This window comes from Anser cygnoides, chromosome Z (assembly GCF_040182565.1).
Source record: "Anser cygnoides isolate HZ-2024a breed goose chromosome Z, Taihu_goose_T2T_genome, whole genome shotgun sequence".
Taxonomy (NCBI): domain Eukaryota; kingdom Metazoa; phylum Chordata; class Aves; order Anseriformes; family Anatidae; genus Anser; species Anser cygnoides.
This window is the reverse complement of record NC_089912.1, coordinates 68,041,859-68,057,765: the sequence shown is the minus strand read 5'-3', so window position 1 is coordinate 68,057,765 and position 15,907 is coordinate 68,041,859.

The window sequence follows — 15,907 nt, the reverse complement described above, 5'->3', positions numbered from 1 at the left end:
ATATATTTTAGATATATGGCTGGTAGATATTTATGTGTAGAAGGAGGTCAGAAACAGAACAGATGTCATCTGAACCCTTTTGAATGTCAGAGGAGCAGGAGTGGAGCAGGGTTGTGGGTGCCCACCCTTTAAGTAGCTCACACGGCATATACCTTCCCTGTGTGATGCACACAGATACTTTATCCAACCCAGGGAAAAGACATTTGTGTTGATGGGATTAAGGCCAAGTTTCTCCCAGTCTTCTGTTTCAGAATAGATTGGGAAAGGGAAGATTAAGAATTTGTTTATCATAACAGTCTGGAAGTAGTATATCACTCCCCCCCCCAAGAGTGATTAATTGGCTCTGCTGACCTTGCCATACACACACACAGGCACAACTGATCTCATCAGCCCATGGAACCTGTTCCCAGGGCATTGCACAGGCAAGCATTACAGGGCCATCACTCCCCACCTTCCCCCAGGGACTGAGTGGCCAATCCCCATTTTTTTCACCATCAGACTTCTTTCCCTGTGCCCAGCTGCTTGAGAAAGGAGAAATTCCCTCTTTGAGCAGTTCCTGATATCATACCCAGCGTGGCAGTCCTGATGGTCATGTTTTCATTACTCCTTTTTTCTTGTTCAGAAAGACACTGAGAGCAGCGCGAGTTCCCAGCTCCTGTTCTGCAGGGAGGATCAAGGTGTACAGCTATCTAGCTCTCTCTGCTTTCTGTTCACTACATGTTTTGCAAAGACAAGGCTCACTGATAAGCAGGGATGCAGACTTACATAGTAGCATACAAGTAAAAAGCAAGAAAAAATTGTTAAAATATTCTTTTTTTTTTTCTTTTTTTTTTTCTTTTTTTTTTCTCATGTACTGACACCGCTGACTTTGCCCAGCTCTACTGAAGACCTTGCCATTTAGAGACTATTTGTAGATTTAGGGAAATGAAGAGGAAGTAGAGATGGAATTTCCCTTTTAAAAAAGATCATAAATTGTCTAACTATAGCAATTGCCATTTAGGCAAAGGAACTCCACCTTCCAGAGTGATTTTATAATGCATATTTATTTCAAATGTCAAATTCAAGCTGATTAAAAAAAAAAAGTCACTACATTTTAACTTCCATGTTATGATGTTATGTCTCAATAGGTGTGTCTGCTTTCTCATTTCTCATACCTACAGGCTGGTAGGAATTATGGTGGGAAAAAAACATGCGGCAGCACATGGTATCCTCAACAGAAAAGTGTGTTACAGCAATTTAAAATAAAGAAAGCACTTAACCAACATTGTCCTGCACTAGGGACAACTCTTTCACATGCTGCTGCTTGTAGCCCTACTCTTCTGCTAAATCCAGGGCAGGAAATTTGGCTGAAATCCCTATGCTAGTGTCTGGAAACTGGGGAGAGCTCTTAAGCAGTAGCTAGTACTTGTTAATGTAAAAAGTGATTGTAACTGTTACTAGAAAACTTGATAATTTTATTTCCATATAATGTATCCCTAACAGATTTGAGGATTGCTTTCGGATAGCAGCCACTGTACCAATATGCTTGTAACAGACACCGGTAAAATTATATTTCATATCTCAAAGAATCATAAGGTCAAAAATATCAAAATATCCCACTTAAGAAACTTTTTATTTACCATCTGTTTGTGCCATGTAAATGTGATTTCAAATTTTGTTTTATAATCACAAGTCTAATGACTTGCATCATTAAAAGTATGTTGAATTCCCTACATAAAAAAAAAAAAAAGGCATGACCTTGGAAACGAATGGATCTTTAAGAAAATCCACACTGATTAGTGAATATTAAGTGTGAGACACACTAAGGGGACGCTAATCACACACTAATCAGGTTAGTCCTCCTGGCTTCCTCCTGGCAAGCTACGTCTCCCTCTCCTCTGCCTCGGTTTCTCTGACTGCATTATTGAAAATGTGGTCTGAGACTGAGGAAAACTAACATAAAAAATCCAAAATATCAACAGTCCTGGAGAAATCAAAGAACATGAAACCTCCTGCGATGAACATGATGTTTAACTGAGATGCAAATCAAAACAGTCTATCAACATACAGAAAACACAGTAAACTTGACTATGCCAGATACAATGCAGGAACCATACAGTGGCATGTTTTTTTCTAATGATCCATGAAAAAATTAGTTAAGGAAGCTGCATGGTACATGAGCCACTATTATTAAAAATAATTTAAAATACAGCAAAAATGCTTCCTCCTCTTCCAGGACTCACTGAATGCCTCATTCTCCAACTTCAGCCAGGAAGCTGTGTAATAAGTTGGAGCATCTGCAACCAGCCCTGTCGACATGCCCATAGATATCATGACTGTAATGAGGTGAAATGGGGACAGAATGCAGTTTTTCCATTCTACTGAGTTTTTACATAAAATGAAAAGGTACAGTATTTCTGTTCATACAGACTAAACGAGAATAACTCTGAGATCATTTCATTCCCCAGTGTCATATAAAAAAATAAAAATCCTCTTACATGCACTCATAAGAAGACTTTGACCTTACTTGAGTGTGTTTCTTATTGTTATCCGGGTAAACGTTCCTGTGACAGATATAAATGTGGCTAATGAGTTTTTAAAACACATTTCTGAGTAGTTCATTTAATTACCTTACACTGGCTTTGAATGTGGCCTTTAAAGGCCACTCCCTACAGCTGCCTTCCTTTATAATCATTTGAGAACTCTCTACCACTTAAAAAAGAGAAAACTTTGCACTAAATAATAATGAGGAAGCACTGCTCCTTGTTGCTTTGTCTAATGAAATTCACAGTGGGATTTAAGACTATAGCACCCCTAGAGATAATTTTCTACAGGCCCCTATTAAGAAAGAACAGGAGATTTTATTTCATAGGTATCTATAGCCAGTCTTAGTGGTCTTTTCTCTCATTAACGTCTAGAAATACTTTTACTCTCAGGCAAAAAATTCAATATTACTGATCAGGTAGGTCCAACTACTTGCTTACTTAACTTTATTAAATTTTTCTATTTAATTTTGGTTCCAGAGCAGGAGCAAAATTAAAGGCTCTCTTCCACTAGAGCACTTGACAACTCCCAGGCATTATGGGAGACAGCTCTGCTACACTTTACCATCCTTTACAAGAACCCTGGTATCCAAACTTATAGAGACTACAGTAGTTCCCCTGGCACCTTGAGATGTCACAGGAAATAGAAGAGAACGTGAGAAAAGATGACAACAGTGGTAAGATATTTCTCTTGTCTTTCTTTTTGTGTGATTATGAAGGTTCATGGCAGTCTAGGTATATATTACTAAACAAGAGAGGACCAAGGAGCAAGCTGTTGTACTGTATTCGTGATGATCCACTCTGCTGGTTATAATAGCTGTTGCATTTTGTCCTGTGCTAACTAGCACTCACCAGGAAAGGTTTGAAGGACAGTATCATTTCCAATAGATGGCACAGACAAGACTGAAACAGGTCTTTCTTCTGCTTAAACAGTCCTCCAACTGTATCTGAGTCCCAGGGAGTATTGCAGTGAATCTAAGAATGGCAAGCTTCCTTGTTGATCTGCCTTGTCCTGGAATTCAATAAAGATACATAGCATCCAGTTTTTATATTTGGATACCTTTGGCTCTGAGGTAGACAAACTGTTATTTGAACTGTTCTTAACCTTTAAAAATAATTTACTTCAAGTGATGAAGTCATTCATGAGGAGTTACTTTTCTCTCCAGAGCATCTGTTATCCTAAATAAAATTAGTGACCGTGCTTTATCATGTCCTTCCTACCACTCTTCACCACATTTTTAATCAGCTGAACTTGAAACTCACAGAATAATGGACAGTCCACGTGTAGGAGGATAGTGAATCTGTCAGAGAAACTGAGATACCGATTGGGTTACTTGCTTTTCTTCTTTTTAAAAGCAGATGGGCAGATTCTACCTTTTTATGACTGCAGTTCCCATCAACGTCAGTGATACTTGGATCCATTTGCAAAAGGAATGAAATTAATATACAAACATAAATCATCTGTGTTTGATTATCTGTTGATATTCTCATGACTCCAGCTGAATATCCCTGCTGGGTTTATTCTTTCCACTTGTGTTTTCTGGATGTCCTGCCCTTAGTTATTGCATAAACATGCATTACTGAAAGATTTATATGGATCATCTTTATACAAATTTAGTGCAAGTGAGATACTGTAAGAGGCTAAGAATCAAGCCTTTCATAGATATTTCATTCAGTCTCATAGATCTGACTTCATTAAAAAGAGCAGGGATGAGCAGAACAGAAACAGAAATTTACGTCCTTTCAGAAATACATGATAATGTAAATAAATGGAGTCTATCACACTGAAGAAACTGAACAAGAGAGGATACCTTAACAAAATTGTACTAAAAAACAAATGTGCAAATGTGACAATATTTTCCTTGACAGAGAAAAGCTGTTACCCCTCAGCCAAATCAATGAAATAGATTGTGTGAGTACTCACCTGCCACTGGGAAAAGTAAGGTTTAGGTAGTTTCTCTTAATCTAGACTTCTACTCTTTTAGTCTTATTGCATATTGTTCCACATGGTACCTGCAAAGTTACTGCTTGCCCCCCTGTCTTTGGTAAATGGGAACTTTTTGGAGGAAAAATTTAGAAATCTACTCTTCAGTAGTAATTAATTTCTATACTGCCTTTTTTAGGATTGCTTTTTTTCTAGATTTTTATCTATTCCTTTCCTTGTTTCTTCTCAACTGTCATAAAATTAACAGAACTAGCAAAGTATTAAGAACATTTCTCCACAATACTTTTTTGTGGTATGCTTGTATCAGTATAAAATTTCTACTGTATTTTCAAGAATATAAAAATACATATTTCTACCTCACCACTTACTGGAGCCATCAATGGAACAATCTATTTTCTAGCTAGTCTCATGATCACACATACAACCTTATTTTCTTAAGTCTGGTGATTGAAATGACTACATCTATTGCAGAAAACTGTCATACCATAATTTTGAATTGTATTTGATTTAGTTATACTTAAATGGGTAGCTTTGGATCAAGTAAAGAGGATATTTAAACATTAGACATGTAATCTAGTTTATATCTTTATAATGCTTCCTTTCTTGTGCAGCTATCATTGCAATGGATTTACTATTCACACACCTAGTTAGTTAATGACAAGGTAACTTTCTTCATATTATGTTTGTTCATAGTCTATGCTCTTGTCTAACATAAAAAGCCAAAATCAAGGGTCGTGCAATTTGTGTTAATTCAACAAAAGGTTAAAGCTCTTTGATAGAATCATAGAATGGTTTGTGTTGGAATGGATTTTAAAGATCATCTAATTCCAACCCCACTGCCACAGACAGGGACATCTTCCACCAGACCAGGTTGCTCAAAGCCCCATCCAGCCTGGCCTTAAACACTTCCAGGCATGGGGCAGTCACAATTTATCTGAGGGAGCGGCAGAGACAACGCATCAGGGACTGACCACAGCCTCTATTCCCCATTCTCCTGCGCTGCCTGGGGGGAGGAGGTGGAAGAGGGTGGATGGAGGAGAAGTGTTTTTGATTTCTTTCCTTTGTTTCTTACTTCTCTAGCTTGTCAGCAATAGGCAATAAATGTTACTCTCTCTTTTCTCTGAGTCTGTTTTCCCTGTGACAATAATTGTTGAGCGATCTCCCTGTCCTTATCTCAACCCTTGGGCCCTTTGCATCGTATTTTCTCCCCCTTTCCCTTTGAGGAGGGGGAATGAGACAGCAGTTGTGGTGGAGCTCGTCTGCCCACCTGAGTAAAACCACCACAGGAGAGAGTCTTGCACTGTTCAGCAATAGACACAATACTAGTGTGATACCAGTGCTGTTCTAGCTACAAGTGCAGAGTACAGCACTGTATGGGCTGCTGCAGGGAAAGTTAACTCCATCCCAGACAGACCCAGCACAGGCTGGATTACCCCAGCCCAGGTGCAGGACCTTGCATTTGGCCTTGTTGAACTTCATGAGATTTGCACAGGCCCACCTCTCAAGCCTGTCCAGGTCCCTCTGGATGGCATCCCTTCCCTCCAGTGTGGCCACCACACCACACAGTTTGGTGTCACCAGCAAACTTGCTGAGGGTGCACTCGATCCCACCCTCCATGTCACCAACAAAGACATTAAACACTGCCGGTCACAATACTGACCCCTGAGGAATGCCAGTTGTTACTGATCTCCAGATAGACATTGAGCCATTGACCACCATGGCTCTTTGAGTGTGACCATCCAGCCAATTCCTTACCCACTGAGCAGTCCGTCTGTCAAATCCATGTTGGCAGTGACAAATGCTTTGCAGAAGTCCGGGTAGATGACATCAATTTCTCTCCCCCTACCCACCAATGTTGTAGCCCTGTCATAGAAGGCCACCAGATTTGTCAGGCATGATCTGTCCTCAGTGAAGCCATGTTGGCTGCCACCATTCACCTCCTTATTTTCCATGTGCCTTAGCAGAGTTTCCAGGAGGATCAGCTCCATGATTTTGTGAGCAGAGAGGTGAGACTGAGTGCCCTGTATAAAGGACTAAATCAGTGAAAGCTTATGACCTGCACTTACTGGGAATTCCTCTTCCATGGACAATAATTGCAATCCCCAATCCCCATCACGAATGGGTTTCAATGGGTGCCTCCTGGCTTAGGGTAGACACAATTGAGCCAGTCGCTGTAGCACACATATAGCCCTGGATGTCTAAGGGTACAACAGACCTGTTATTGCTCAACCTTGGGTGGCTGAATGCCACTCATCCCTCTAAGAATTTGGATGCTGACTGCTTGGGGGTCACATGCCAGAGTCTTGTTATTGGAATTAACTAGACAAATTGCTCCACCAACTAAAAATGTCTGTGCACCACCACTCACGTTCCATTTATGCAATGCAATTAATTCTAACCTAATGTCAAAGAAGAGATACTGTAAACACTGAAAGAACTTTGTGGTAAGACAGCTTTTTATGGAAATGGCCACCTATTTTGCAATAAATGATGCAGTTTCTAGTAAATAAGATTTTTCATTACTGTAGGGTAAGAGCCTACTTTACTTGGAAGTGGATGTAGATGAATTCTCCACTACCGACAAACGTGAATTTCCATAACACCTCCCCTTCACCATCTTTTTTTCTGCAGAATGAAATAGAGTTCTTTGGAAGATTTACATATATGTGACAGAGATTGAGTGAATATAGCCAGGCAACAGTTATTTTGAACAGCAATAGAGCCATGAATGCCCTCAGCTGGTATACAGAGAGCTATGCCAAGGCATGGCTTTACCTTGTCCCTTAGCACTCACAGCCTAATTAATCCTGTAAGTTGTGGTCTGTCTACCCAAGGGTAATAAGTACAGCAGTTTTGACCTTAACACTGAGAGATTTCAGAGAAGGTTCAACAGGAAACCTATCATTTAAAATGGTTTGACATATTCTGAAAAACAATGTATTTTATCAGAAAATTGCCAGCTATCACAAGAGGTTTCAACAGACTTCCTGCTTACAGCAGGTGGTCCATTAGGAGGACTAAGAAGGCAGCAGCTACCCCCCAGGCTTGGAGCAAGCACAAAGGTCATCCTCTGCAAAAGGTCATCCCCTCACCCAGGCTGTGCAAAGTGCAGGTCTGGCAGAGCAGTGCCCAGCCATGCCTTGCAGGCTGTGCCCAGTTCTTGGGCTGTCCACAGTCAATAGGTGAAATTCCCTCTGCTCCTGGATGCTTTTTCAGATTGTCCTTGGAGAGAAAGACAGGAATAACCAGTCTTCTTACTGATCGTTAAACTGAAAACTTCTCCATATCAAGAAAACAATTTCAACACGCTGAGTCCTTTCAAGATGAAAACAATTCCATATGATGATATGCATGGTCTCCCCAGAGCTATGAGTCTAAGCTCCAGCATGGCTCCACACCATAAGGTGCAATTTGACTTGGTTATGTTTAATTAAGCAGAGTATATGAAATATGTTGGGTTTAGAACACCTTTTCCAAACAAGCTCATCACTGCAGGACTTCGCTTGCATGACAAAAATACTGGTATGTATCTTTCTCGATAGATTACACATCTTTGTGCAGATGTTCAAGCTGGAACTTACTTTCATAACAGTTCCCTTTCATCAGGAAATACACTCAGTATTTTTTCCCCCTTCTCTCTCGGAAAATAAAAATAATAAATTTCTGCATTGTAAGCAATATACTTCTATTCAGTGTATCAGTACATCTATTTCCCTGAGAGTATGAGGACTCTATATGTATTTTTTCTCTTACTATTGTCAGGCCAGCTGCACGTTGGTTTCCTGAGAAATATTTTAACACTGCCATAACCCACAAAAAGAAGAGAATGGAAAATACAGCAAAAGCTGATTTATCTCTGCATAAGCCTTGGAAATATTTATGCTCCTAATAACACCAAATATCCTACTTTGGTCTACCACAAGTCAATATGGCAGAAGTCTTAACAAACCAACATCTTTATCCACAAGTAAAATGGGAACTACACCTGTTACAGTCTAAACTCTGGCCAAATAAAAATTTAGTGCTGGGAGTATATTTTCAAATGCATCACATTTCTTTGGAAACATGGAAGTTAGGGTTTGTTGACTTGGAATATCACTAGAACTCAGCTGGACTGCTAACCCTCAGCTCTTCCAGACCTCTATCTCACAGACAACTAGAGCTGCTCAGTCCCTGAGTACTGGGGCTCTGAAACTTTCCCTTCCAAAAGAGACAAACTGAAATTATGGTGGCATCTATAGCACAAACTGAATTTTGCTTTCTTATCAAGAACTTAATTGAAGACCATTCTCACAGCCAGAATCAAACCTGTCTTTTAGGCTAGATGCTCTGATGTTTTGGTATTGGCAAACAAGAATTTATTCTGGGTTTAGGACTCATATAATGGGAATGACTGGTAGGGCCAGGCTGCAGGGCAAAGCTGAGAATACATTTAAAATAAGATGCAATAAATATTACAGAGTAGCTGTGCACAGTCTCTGTACGCCATCCTTTCCAATATGAATGCTAGTGCTTACTACTTTCACCTTTTCAAAGGAACTAATTTGGAGAAGAAACAGGACTTGGGTTCTCAAAATAAATTCTCCAGGAGGGAAAGGGACTGACACCAAAACAATCATATTGCGCAGGATTTGGTAATTATGTACCTGCTGCCTTAGAATAAATATGCCTATGCTACTGCCCATAATACATCTTAATTTGTAGGAAGGAAAGGAAAGGAAAGGAAAGGAAAGGAAAGGAAAGGAAAGGAAAGGAAAGGAAAGGAAAGGAAAGGAAAGGAAAGGAAAGGAAAGGAAAGGAAAGGAAAGGAAAGGAAAGGAAAGGAAAGGAAAGGAAAGGAAAGGAAAGGAAAGGAAAGGAAAGGAAAAAGGAAAGGAAAGGAAAGGAAAGGAAAGGAAAGGAAAGGAAAGGAAAGGAAAGGAAAGGAAAGGAAAGGAAAGGAAAGGAAAGGAAAGGAAAAGGAAAGGAAAGGAAAGGAAAGGAAAGGAAAGGAAAGGAAAGGAAAGGAAAGGAAAGGAAAGGAAAGGAAAGGAAAGGAAAGGGAAAAATATCTGAGCTTCTGACAATAATCATTTACAAGGCAATCAGTCAGCTTGAAGATTCATGCCCCCCCCCCCCCCCCTCCAAAAAAAAAAAAAAGCAAAGCTCTCCAAAACAGGCTTCTATGGCAGGACAAGGGACTAAGGCACACCTTACTGATGTACTCCAGAATTTCTTACCTGGGCAGGTCATAACACGCAATAAGATCATAAAAGCCATTGTCAGGAAAAAAAGCCTTGAAAATTTTATGATTTCATGCAGAGAAATATGGCTCCTCCACTCCCCACATATCTTTAACCTTTCAACCTTCCTCTGTCTCACATTACAAGTTAAAGTAGTATTATTGTTGACATGGTATATTTCTTATTTTTACTTTTAGAGTCAATGAGGAGCAGGGAAGTTGCAAAAAAAATCTTGCTCCAAATAGAGCATCACAACTATTAAAAGATCCAGAGAGAACCTTTACTAGTGTCTAGATAGAGATGGAACCATATACTGCCTGCTGGATTTCTCCTAATATTTGATTCTATTTGATATTATTGAGTCCTTCATATTTAAATCACCCAATTCCCTGCCAAAAATCTAAGTCTGGTTATGTTTATTCTATACAAAGCCACTGAGAGAATGAACAAGAAGTGAACAGCAAAACCAGAGATCTGTAAGTTATGGAGATTCAAGAGCACCTTGAAATACTCCATGGTAAAGCCAGGGGAAGCAGGGTTTCTCCCTCCTTAGTGTCTGTACTGGAACTCTTTCTTGTGTGCAGGTATGATCTAGCACCACAGCAGTATAAGGGTCAAGGGTCTGCTTTTAAAATGTGAATTTCTACACCTTCAACAGAAACTTTTACAAAATTATAAGGATGGAGACCATGCTGCTGAGAAATGTAGATGGTACCAGGCTGGTTTAACCAGAATGATGGTACACAGTAACACTGTGAGCTAGTTCTGAAGCTGTGACAGCCTGAGCTAGTGCAACCTGTCACCCAAAGATGCGGAAAAAAAACATTTAAACATTGGTTTAGAACTTAGCCAGGCAGCTAACCTCCAGCTCTGCTAGACCCCTAGACATCCAGAGCTGCTCAGTCCCCAGGATCAATGCAAAACCCGAGCCAAAATAGCATTGCATCTGAGCAGATTGTCAATCAGCTGGGCAGATTATCAAGCTGAGAAGAAAGGGAAACATCCCGTATACAACCTATGGTCCAATTCTTCCTGAACTGTTCACAGTCAGCTAACATCAGGGACACATCTATTGCTCTTTCCATCTTTTTATTTTCTTTTTATTTATTTTTTAAAGTTGCTGAAAACAAGGAATTCTAGGTGTTACATAAAGAACGGTCTTTTCCATCATTAAAGAACACAGTGCAATTCCTCTCTGTATATACAATTACACAAGCACACTTATTCAAAAACTGAGACAGAAACTAGATTACTTCCTACTTCTTTGTTTAGTTGCTGGTTTATCAGCATAAGGGTAATCAAAAGATAGAGAAGCAATTTGTAATATTTTGAAAAGTGCACACCATGCCAGTGAGATGGATAGTTTCTTATCAATAGGTTTGCCACAATACAGGCTGCAGTTACCTGAGAAGACAAAACAAACTCCAAACAGAATAGCATGACTAGTTAGTAAAATGCAGGAACAGGAACAGAACTGGAATAGCAAACAAAACTCCATGTAAAATGGAGAATATTGCTTGGAAAGTCACAGCAGTTCCTGCCAGAGTACTATTCTGTTTTAAAAGCATTACACCTGGACAGCAGTCAAACACAGTTTTATAAGAAATTAGAATGAGTTAAAATTAGAATATTAGTTGTTTGCATTTGAGGGTATGTGTAAGCAGACAAATGTAGATGGAAGCAAGTTTATTTTCCTGTGCTCTAACTCATAGAGCTGTGGTCCAGATCTGGTCTGTCCCACCAGATCTGGTCCGAACTCTGTACAACTATGTTGACATCAGCCTCTCCCCAAATTAATATAGCCTGCTCCTTTGCATACTGCTTATAAGAAACTTGCTTAAAATGCCAAAGACACTTCTTGAGGTAGACTTTCACTTGTCTACATTGGGAGCATTTACTTGCAAGTGTTTCTGCTGTTTGGGATAGTTTTTGTGTCTGTGACTTAGATAAATTACAGACACCTTTTACATTTTCATCCGAGATGTTCTCAGTTTAATCAGCAAAAAGTTAGACTCTTTTGAAATCAAGAACTTTCACTACAGATCTATATTTTTTTACTTTACCATGAATCAACAAGTGAGCCAGGAGGTTTGTCACTGGCTTGCTGTTCTAGCCTTTCACGATTCTTCTGAAGCAATTTAAATGCATCTCTTTAATGATGAGGTCATCAGAGCCTCATGACTTTAAATATGCTTGGTTTTGAATAGATGTTATATTTTCTAGTGGCAGGCTTTTTCTCTCCAAGACTTACCACCATCACATAAATCTTTCTTCTTGTATTTGCTGGTCACTACTACTCAGGGTTGATTTTCCAGCTATAATTCTGGTGGTTCCACTAGGCTATTATGTCTTTGGTGTCTTTTCAGATTTAATTAATTACATTTCAGTTAATTCATATTCCTTCTTTTTTTCCCTTTTTCTCCCTGCAATACTAAACATTTTAGTTCATACTGACTGCCCCCAGTCTTCTGTTCTGAATTGGAATATAATAATAATATTAATTAAAAAATACTATGGAGATGCTTATACCGCACTTATACTGCAACATCCATCAGAAGTAAAATAACAATGTTTCAACCACATTGTTAGACTTTAACATCAGCATCACCACATTAATATAATGGGAACTATTTGCTTTTTTTCTTTCTGCTATCTCAGACTATGTACAGAGCTGAGCATTTATTAATTTTTTTCCTCATGTTCTGATTATCCTCACAATACGGATGAAAGGTGATTTCCCAGCCATTCCACATTCCTAGTAAAATCCTCTGTATAATGGATGTCGTAGACCCTCTCTGTGGACCAACTAAATCATCCTCTGTAAGAACATGATTCACTTTTTCTTCTGTTTTCTCAGCACATAAGTATTCTGGTCCCCATACCAAATGCACAAATCAGGCAGAGCTCACTCGGGTTCTTGCGTAAAAGGAACTGCTTGTGAGCGGTCAACTGGTGCATGACTGTGGAGAGAGGAATCACCGCTGGGAACATGGGGCTGTGGAGAAGGGGACTCACTGTGGCATGGCCATGGCAATGACAAACCTCTCCACCAGGACTGTTATTCCTGACTATTACAACAAGTATTCAGGGCTTTGTCGCCAAGGAGAAGTTTGAGCAATATTTGAGCAAAACTATTTTGAACTGGAAATTGGACACTTTCCCAGCCCTTCTTTGTAACCCAGAGGTTACAAGGATATATCACAGGTACACTTACCCACCCCAGGTGTGCCAGATACAGATTAGGTAGAGCATAGAATGTTTTAATATTGTGGTTATACAGCTGGCTTTCAAATGCATCTCTGTTTAAATATTTGCCATATAGCACAATCTAATTCCTGTACCCAGGGACAATGAATATCCACCCTAGATTATTAGCAGTAAAATCCAGCTTGCAGCTGAAGGGCTATTAGGCATTTCAGGATCATACCACTGTCTACTTTTTGCCAAAATAAAGATATCACAGAGGGGAAATCCATATGCTGCTTACAGAATATACCTCTTTTGCTGAGCAGGACACTGGAAAGATTTGATTGTCACAATACACTTTTTGAAAGTGAACAGTGGTGTAATATTTTTTCCCCATTTTCCCCATGCACCTATGAAATAAAATACCCATCATTTGTGTAACACCAAGCAAGACAACAAGACACTATTTAAATAAAAAATAAAAAATAATAAAAAAATCACTTTTATAGTTATGAGTTTATGTCCTGACAGAAATTCAAATAAGACCTTCATAGAAAATCTTTCCTGTTCGTAAGCACACATTGTTTAATTGAATTTACTGACATTAATTAAGTCGTCTTAGAGGAATGGTATTGATACATGCATAATACCATCATCATGAAAAGTAAATGTTGTCACTCCTGTAGTTCCATTGTTGTTGTTGTTGTTTTTCACTTGACATGTCACCCCAAATCAAGCCAACAGAAAATATTTAAGGCTTTTTACTTTTCCCCCACAATGAATTGACTTCATACAACAAGGTATCAATACAGAGAGACCATGATAAGTTTTAGACTGGGCAAAGCCTCGTGAAGTTAAGAGGTGCTCAGGTCTGCCCCTAGGGAATAATAACTCTGTGCACCTTTGCAGGCTGGGAAGTAACATACTGAGTAGCAGCCTTGCTCACAATGACCTGGGGACTGGGCAAAGCCCTAAGAAACCTCTAACTTTTTTGTGGAAAAGGATATAAAATATTTGCTGTCTGTGCCACCTCCATGAAGTCCATATCCTTTTGTACAAATTCCAGAAAGTACAGTAAGTCTTTACACAAAGTTTTTTTCCACAGTTGCCCTAACAATGGTTACACAGAGTTTCTATATTTTTAGGTTCCTTCTGCTTAGGGTTAATGTAGTTTTAATATCATTCTCAATGAGAGAAAGACTGAAAACAACATTTTTTCCTTCTTTTTTTGTGACAAATGAGTGTTACTCTGGCAGAGTGTCAGCTTTGCCAGGGCTGCCAAACTTTTTTCAGTGGAACATACAAGTGATTCTACTTATTTCTCTGATTTATCCTTATCTTTGATACACATTACAATGTTCTAACCTCATATAATTAAAAGATGACAAAGTTTAACATGTTTCATTTTAGACAAGTACCTCTGATTCAATGAAAAAATCTTTCTCTTAGCCAAACATCCAGCTTAACAGAAATGATAACATCTCCATACTTGACATGTATTTGCTATTGTTTTGAAATATTTCTATCAGGATAGAAAAAAAAAAAGTAAAACGTTTTTTACTGTAAACCAAATCCACAGGTCCTTTCTTAATTTATTTATTTATTTATTTATTTTGTCAATGAGTGTGACTAAGTGTGAATTGGTGAAAAATCTCAGCAATTTAAAAGCTATGTTTAAATAAAGTGTAAGTTGTTGTATAAATTGTTAATGTTTTGCACTATTTTATCTCTGCATTTATTTTATCTCTGCATGACATGCATGCAAGAATGTGGCAAAAGCTCAGATTCATGTGGTAAGCTATTTGCTTACTTATTATTTTCTTATTACTGTTGAAACTTAATAATAAAGATGGTGTGAATAATCCAAATTTTACTGTTTTGCAAATATGAAAATAATTAAACATAAATAATACAGTGTAACTTAGTTCTCCTTGCTTCTAATTGCTTCTATCTTAAGTTATGCATCCATGTTTCCTTTTTTTATTGTTCTAGTTCAGTGTCTAGTGAATTACTTGGTTCAAAGGAAAGGCTATGTGTGTGTGTATGCTGAAGATGCTGGTTTTTTGAATCTTTCTTTAAACAAAAGGTAGCATGGAGACTGAAATATAACTAACACTTCCTAAGCCTTTGAGACAGTGTTTAAGAGAGAGTTTTATGAGGTTAAGAGTGAGTTTAATATCTTATATTTCCATTTCTTCTTTCTATTTGAGATGAAACAAGCAAGTGTTGCTGTATATCCAAGCTATCAATAAACAACAAAAAATGTTGTTAGACCTACAATCCTAAGAAAAATACAGCAAAAACCTAACAGTCCTTTCAATGCATACACAGGGCTCATTAATCTCCAGAGCACTTCAGAGACATTGCCTGTTGTACATCAAAATGTTTTTTCATTACATCTGTCACAAGCTGCATCCAAGAGTTGCATTAGGATTCTTCGAATGATGGAGCAGGTATGCTGAGTCTAGAAACTACCTTGAATTTATTTCCCAATAAAACACCTTAAAAGTTTTTCCACTTCATACATCTGAATTTGGCCATTGCTATTATACTTACTGACTTAATACATGTGGGACTGGGTATGTTGACTGAGGTGCAAGTCCCATACACAGCCTTTTTTCTAGGTTTAGAGGAAATTTGTTGACATGTCACATTTCCCCACCGTGGGTTTATCTTGAAGTAATAACCACATACAGCAGTTTAGTAGACTTCAGGTCCACATAGTTTCCTGGGGGAGGTCCCCTCTACTACCGTACCCGTAGCCACTGGTGCATATACTGAAGTCAAAGATGCTCAGTAGTATAGTCCTTGGCTTGCCAAAGATCTTCTGTTCAGTGGTAGCACATTTGACACATCCATGTAAGCTACTACATTTACCTAGTTTCCAGCATCACAGCACAAAGGGTTGTAGCACCCCCCGTGGCCTGATGGGAATTTGAGGGTAAAGACAACAGCCTTAAACAAAACCATGGGATGGGGGAAAAAGGACTCCAGTAGTATGCACAGTTGGATTCCCAGCTGTGTACCACACC